Raw genomic sequence first — 7,473 nt, 5'->3', positions numbered from 1 at the left:
CTATAAGAATCGAGTAGAGGCCAATACGGGCGAATGTGACTCCATGACTCACTTCGTACCATCATCCCCGATCCTCCTTTCGTGGTTCCAAACCATATGGAGTTAGTAATCTCATGGATTATGAATGGGGTGTAACCTTCACGGGTCAATCGTTGTTCCTATCGTTGTCCCTTATTCGTGGTTGCCTTTTATGATCCGTGAACGGTTTACAAGTTCCTTAAAAACTTGTTGGCGGCTCCCTATTTTCCTTGTCCCTAATCGTATTATTTCAATTCCCACTTCCTATGAGTACCAAGCATATTCACACATGCTTTTAACATAGACGCACTTCGAACGACACCTACAATTTGGCGACTCCACTGGGGAGGATTCTTAATTATTTATCGATTTGAGTGATCGGTATTTAATTAAAATGAGTGGATGAGACTTGAAAGATTCTTGAAAAAATATTCCTGTGATTAATTTGGCATTTTTGCATATGCATAGACGTTTTAACGTCGCATTTAGGTCTGTCTCGTGGGAAAAATTGGATAACTTGGTTGCGCACGAAGAAAAATAGGGCACCAGTCAGATCTTTTGACTGTCGTGCCACGGTACAGTGCACCGTATGACGGTGCACAGTACCGTGACATGGGAATTTTTGCCGTGTCACGGCAGCCCTAAAATCAGTCCGGTGGCTTATTTTCTCTTCGCACAGTCAACTTCCTTCGATTTTTCTGAAAAAAAACGTATGTGTTCTACATGCGTCTTAGCCCCGGGGGATTTAAGCTCTATCGACCCAAAAACGCTTATGGCAATAAGGGTTCATCCGAGTTATTAAATCCACCCAAACCATGGAGTCGAGTTCGATTTCATCATGAACTCGCGGAGCCGCCCGTTGGCATACACCCTCAAGGGAGGCTGCCTTGCTATCGCGTCCAAACTCTTAACCATGGTACCCTTTTGACACCCAAATCTTGACCAATAGTTGAACATAGATCTTGACTCTAGGTTGCGAACTTTTTTACATCATCGTGCCTAAATGCTATGTGGTTATTTGGTACTAACCTTCATGTGTTTACTCTTTTGTTTAACCCATGACCGAGTGTTTTTATTCTCACATAGTAATTAGTACGGACATAAAATCGTTTAAAATCTGGAAAAATCACAATAATGACCTGGAACTGTGCACCGTGTCACGGCATGTTCTGCCGCGCCACAGTGAACAATGCCGTGACACGGGGCTTTCTACGGTCAAAACACGCGTCCATAACCTCACCTAATCACTCACATATCGTGTTCACACACTTTTTTCCTTAATCGTGCACTACTTTTTGACCGTATTTTAGGGTAGTCTTGTTTTTTGTGTCTTTTTTTTTCGGAGTTAGTCGGATGTTATCCTCCCTTTAAAAATAAACAAGTTGAAAAAAAAAATATGTGCCACGTCAGCATCCACCGTAGCACGGTGGAGTTTCCCATGACACGGTGAAGTTTCCCGTGGCGCGGTAAACATTCCCGTGCCACGGCACAGTTCACCGTGGCGCGGTGGACCTGCAAAAAAAAAAAAAAAAAAAACACCGCGTCACGGCCGCTCGTCACGTGAGACGGTACAGTCTTCCGTGTCACGGTGCCCTTGAAATAAGTCTAGTCAGCCTTTTTAATTTGGTCCTCGCGTCAGTCATTTTGGTTATTGTTCACATGTCTAGCCATACGATCATACCACGAGTCTTATAACATCACTTAGTCACTCACGAGTCAAGTATAGTCCACACACTTTCTTTATGTTCCAACTCGAGTCATGCACCAGGTCATTTATGATCGTAAATTAGGTTCATGCACTCTTTTTTCCGTCATAATAAAAAATGAGTGGAGTTTTCTCACCTGTTTTCAAATGTATATTTTTTTTTCCTTCCTTTCCTTTCTTGAGCAATGAGTCAAACAATTAAGTGAATTATTTTATTTCACAGTACTTGGTCAAGGAACAGAGATAGATTAATACGGTTCGAGTCATTACCGTAACGATCTCTCGGATCTAATAGGCGTTCAAAGAAAACTTTGCCATCTCCATTACTCGTCACCTTACAATGGCCACTAAAGAAGATATTGAGAACATCAACAAATCCATCGAGGCACTGTCTTCCATGATGCAAACCCTTACCACTAGGGTCACTACCATGGAACAAAACAAGGTCACTGTTTCCACCCTTGACAAACTGAAGGAACAAATGAGTAAGATTTATGAGGATTTCACTTATGTGGAACGGCCTCCCACTCCTTTGGATGTGAAGGACAGACTTCCTGAAAAGTTCTCCACTGCTGATATTCCAAAGTTTAAGCCCACTGACAATCCAATATTCCATTTGAAGGCGTTCTCTGCAACCATGGCTCTTAAGGGATTGGACGTAACACTCTTCCCTACGGTGTTCCCTCTCTCCTTAGAACATGCTTGCCAACAATGGTTTTATTCCTTAGATGCCAAGAATACGACGACTTGGCAAGATGTCACCGACAGTTACATGAATCGTTACAAGTGTAACATTCAAACCAAAACTTCTGAACGTGAACTCTCCATTCTCAAACAGAAAGAGAATGAAGGCTTCACCGCTTACCTGAACAGGTGGAGGGAAACAGCTTCACTCTTGGTAGATCCTCCCAAAGAAAGAGAGATGGTTCGCCTCTTTATTCAAAATCTGACTCATAAATATAGGGAACATCTCAAATTTCTTCCAATGAACCCTTTCGAAGCTGTATACGACATCGGCATCAATATCGAGGATGAGCTAATAAAGACTGCTGGTAGTAACAATAATAACACTTGGAAAAACAAGAAGAACGACCATCCTTCTTCTTCGTCTTCTAAGCACGAAAATACTACCAACAATATAAGCCGAGTTGATATCAATGAAGTGTTAGCTCTTGATGCTCCATTGCCCAAGAAGAAAAGAACTTACACTCATTTAGGAATGACTTATGATGCGGACTTTGATCGCCTTTACGGTCAAGGCTTGATCACGTCTATTGGACCATTTCCAGAGCCAAAACCTGAAGAAAGGAGCGCCAAATGGAATCCCAATGCCTATTGCAAGTACCATCAAGGAAGGGGCCACACTACAGAGCAATGTTGGAATTTGAAGGACGTCATTCAAGACTTGATGGATGTAAACAAACTTCCTGTCCCTCCAGGCGGCAAGAAGTAATGAATACAAGGCACGCAGATCCTTCGTGCAAGATTTCATGGTTTCTTTCTTTATCATTCCCCCATTCATGTCTAGCATAGGTTTTACACTTTGAATTTTTTTTATATGTTTCATGTGTTTCGTTCACCTTTTCCATTAATAAAATGAGCAATTTTCCTTTACGTCTCGATCATAGATTTTTTCATTCATACATTCATTCTCAAAAAAAAAAAAAAAAAAATCAATTACCGAACTAAACCCAAAGTACACCAATGACTTGAGGCACCTTTGCAACCATGTCATTCCCTGTTAACCGTTCAATCACATTCCATTTCTTCATCAACCATTTTGAGCCTCGTCTAACGTTTGGCCTTCATTTCTTCAACCCACATTCACTTAACCCTGGGATTGGAAGATGTGTAATTGTATAACATTCAAAAAGAAAGTAAAAAAAAAAGAGAAAGCAGTAAAGTAACAATAAAACAATGTCTAAAGGCTAGTGTTCCAATGTCTGTGATATGAACACGTCTCAAATTACGTCTCTCATCGAGTGCTTGTTACCGTGCCTGAGAAACATGAATGCTAAGTGAGTGATGGATCGCATGATCTGAGATTGTCTACATTGATTCAAAAGAAAAAAAAAATTCAAAATAAAAAAAAGAAGAAAAAAAGTTGAAAATAAACTTGCAAAATTCAAAATTTTCAAATTCAAAATTACACATCTTGGGGATTGAAAGGAATGGTGTCCTTCGAACAAGTGTATTATACTGAAAGCGGGTTCAGAATTATTAGAAAGCTAATATATTCAGTAAGGTCAAGTGATCGGAATGCCTGGGTGGAGGCCGCTTCCGATCAGTAATATTAATATAATTAATATTACAGCTTAATCTTGACTGAACCCTTTGGGTCACACCCAAGCAAAATATACGAACCAACTCGACGAATTAATTCGGAAGAAATTAATTCTTCGCCCGAGTGTTAAACATTTAGACGTCGGAAATTTGAGCTTGGAGCGTCGAAACCGAGCGTCGGAGAATCTCAAATGTCGAGCCAAAATTTAGGATTTGGCGAGACGGGAAAATGCATCAAGTAACAAGTAAAATCCTAGCCACGCAAAAGGCTAGGAATGCGTGCCCACATGGCAGCACACACGGCAAAACGCCATGTGGCAGCACACGTGGCCGCCACGTTGGCAGCCGCCAAGTGGCAGCAGCCACGTTGGCAGCCGCCACATTGGCAGCCGCCACGTGGCAGCGTGCCACGTTGGTAGCGCCATGATGGCGGCGCGCCACGGTGGCGACACATGAGGCAATGACTGTGAACCCGGGTTGATGGGTCATGGACATGGGCCAAAATAAAATGGGCCAACCGAACCCAACTTGGGGCTCAAGGTTGGGTGACACATGGTTAGTTCACATTGCATGTGAAATGCCTTGGGGACCAAGTGAGAAAGTGGTCCACACCTAACCATGTGACACTTGTTACTTGTTCCTTTATTTATTTAACTAAGGGTTGAATTCACCAATCTTTCCATGTGGGATCTTTTTGTGAAAAGTCCCACATTGAAAGATGAGTGAAATTCACAAGGCATACTTTCTTATAAATAGTCATGGAATGGCTTGAGAATTCTTTGCTTGAGTGGGAGTTAAAAAAAGCATTCCATAATTTTGGGAAAACTCCTAAACTCATATAACACTCGGGTTTTGGTCGGACCTCGCTAACCCCCAGGTAGTAGACCTTAAAGTTGTGTTCGCCTTTTTGTGGGTGGATACCGTCGGAGGCGCGGCGCTTGACGTGCTCGTAGCTTTCAAGTAAGAGCCCCGGTTTTTGGGCGAAGCTCGCTTCGAGGGTAAGATTCGTAATCTTTTCTTTGTGATTATTTATTTATGCTTTATGATTTTAATTATTCCGAGTGGTTCCTCGGGTAGGGGTTTGTTTTCGCGGTGAGTCGGACTCACTAAACCCCAACAGCGGTATCGGAGCCCCGCTCGTTTATTTTTATAATCATGTTTTTCAAGGTTCATTTTGGCTTAATTTTCTGGTTTAAGTTGCTAATTAGTTTAGTAGCTCGGTTTTATTTATTTTAATCCCGTTTTAATGTCGATTTTGGCCCAGAACCCATATTTTCGCCCAATACTAGTGAATTTTGGGTGGAAAACGTGTTCTGGAAAGGTTTTTTTCCCCAGAGGGGGGGACTGTGATTTTAGCCAAATTCTGACCAGAAATGCCTTTTTCGAGGGGTTTTTCGTTTTTGACGAAAAATTTTAAGTCTTTTCTAACCTTGAAATTAATGGCATAAATTGTTGATTATATGGTTGATTATTTGCATTATTTTCTGCATTTTTATGTCCCCTTAAAGCACACTTATTTGGTAGTATTTGATGCTTAAAGGTTGATTTATTTTCACATAATTGCAAACTAATTGCTTTTTAGTGTGAAAGTTTTATTTTTGAGGCTTCCTAAGTGTTAAAGATTCAATCTTTATTTGTGATAAGTGATTGAAACTTTAAAAACCACTAAATTCCATGTTATTTTGTGTTAAACTTTGATGTTTTAATCATTTTGAGTTGATTGGAAACATAAAGTTTCGATTTTTGTGATAGAAATTTGGTTATCTTCATGTTGGAAGATATAATTTTCAAGGATTCACAAAATTTAGATGTTGGAATTTTCATTTGAACATTAAAGTTCATATTTTTTTCCAACTTCCCTTTACTTTGTCAAATTCTCAAGTTTAATTTAAATTGATTAAATTGAAAGTGAGAAATTGCCTCAATTTTATGTTGCACCAAGCTAAACCAATTTAATTAAGAATGGTTCTTGGAATTATTTTGGTTATTTGCACTTTGAAAATTTTATTAAGTTAGACTTGTTTAAAATTTTATTTTTCTCTCTAAATTAGTTCTAAAATTAATTTAGAATTAATTATTGTTGTCTCGCGAAAAGGGATCAAATCCCGAGGCCGTGGCATGCAAAACGAGGCATTGCATCACCTTGGCGAGCCGGGCTACATAACAGCCCATATGTGGCTGCCAAGGTGGCAGCGCCGCCTTACTTGCGGCCACATGCGCGGCAGCAGCCACGCACGGCAGCAGCAGACGCGCGGCAGCAGGTGCGGGCTGCAACAGCCACACGCGGCTATGCCGTGGCAGCAGCTCGCGGCCGTGTGCCGTGGGCCGTGTGTTCGTGGTCTTGGCGTGTGTGTATGCTTGGTGCGGTGAGGTGGCTAGCCGTAGTAGGCTTGATGTTGCTTATTTTGCCGTTTTATTTATTTTAATTAATTTTGTTTATTTTAATTAAAATTTTGGGAGGCTAGGCTTCGGTTTTGAGCGGCTTTGGCAAAATTTCATTTTGACAAGTTTGGGTGCTACCGACTTAATTAATTAGATTAATTAAGGAAATGCGGAATTTAGTGGGAGCTTCAATTATTAATGACGTAATTTATGTAATCGGTTAAACAACTTTGACTAGTTTTAATTAGGCGTGTTAATTGGATTAACCACCTAGATTAGTTACTAGTGCGCGCGTTGTTTAATTGCATTTTACTTTGTTTTAATTTGTAAATTGCATGGGCCATTCACAAATAGTGAATGGATGAATGGAATATATATATATATATATTCCCTCTCACAGGTTTTATGAAATGGCAACTAGTGGGACCCGACTAGGATAGAAAATACGGATTACGTGCCGTTATGTATTTTTGTAAATCTAAATACGGTCTACGCACCGTTAAGTATTTTTGTACTTTAATATTTAGATTATTCCTAGTTGTAGACACTAGTTTTTGCATAGTTTGGTTAAGTCTTTAAGACGGCGTATCTTGGAAGACAAAGCCTTGAATTGCAAATGAAGACCTTTTGAAGATATGAAGATCTCAAGGGGTCATGCTAGTTGCCAATATGCATCTATAATTTCGCTTTATATTTTATGCTTATATATATGTGAATTATTCGTTAGATGCATGCTTAGGTTTTCTTGATGTTGCGATGATTAGTTAAGTTCACTTAAATCAACCAACATAGAAATCCTAGGTCCCTAATAATATTGAGTCAAACTTGCCTTTCCAAAACAACACTTACTAACCGAACGAGAGTGATGGTAGGCTACGCCAAAGCAAGGTGCCGTCACTTCTCCAAGGGGCATAAGGCACACCGGGTGTGCACGTTGGTTTTGGTTTAACTCATCGGTATGAGTGAGGAGTCCTCACATACCGTGGCAAAAGAGATACATCGTCAAAGATGCATTAGATGCAACGATTGTCTAACCAAGAGTGGCTTAGAGCCATTAGCAAGGCAATGCTTACCCTAGAAGATTG

Source organism: Chenopodium quinoa, unplaced genomic scaffold (assembly GCF_001683475.1).
Source record: "Chenopodium quinoa cultivar QQ74 unplaced genomic scaffold, ASM168347v1, whole genome shotgun sequence".
NCBI lineage: Eukaryota > Viridiplantae > Streptophyta > Magnoliopsida > Caryophyllales > Amaranthaceae > Chenopodium > Chenopodium quinoa.
This window is presented reverse-complemented; position numbering follows the sequence as displayed.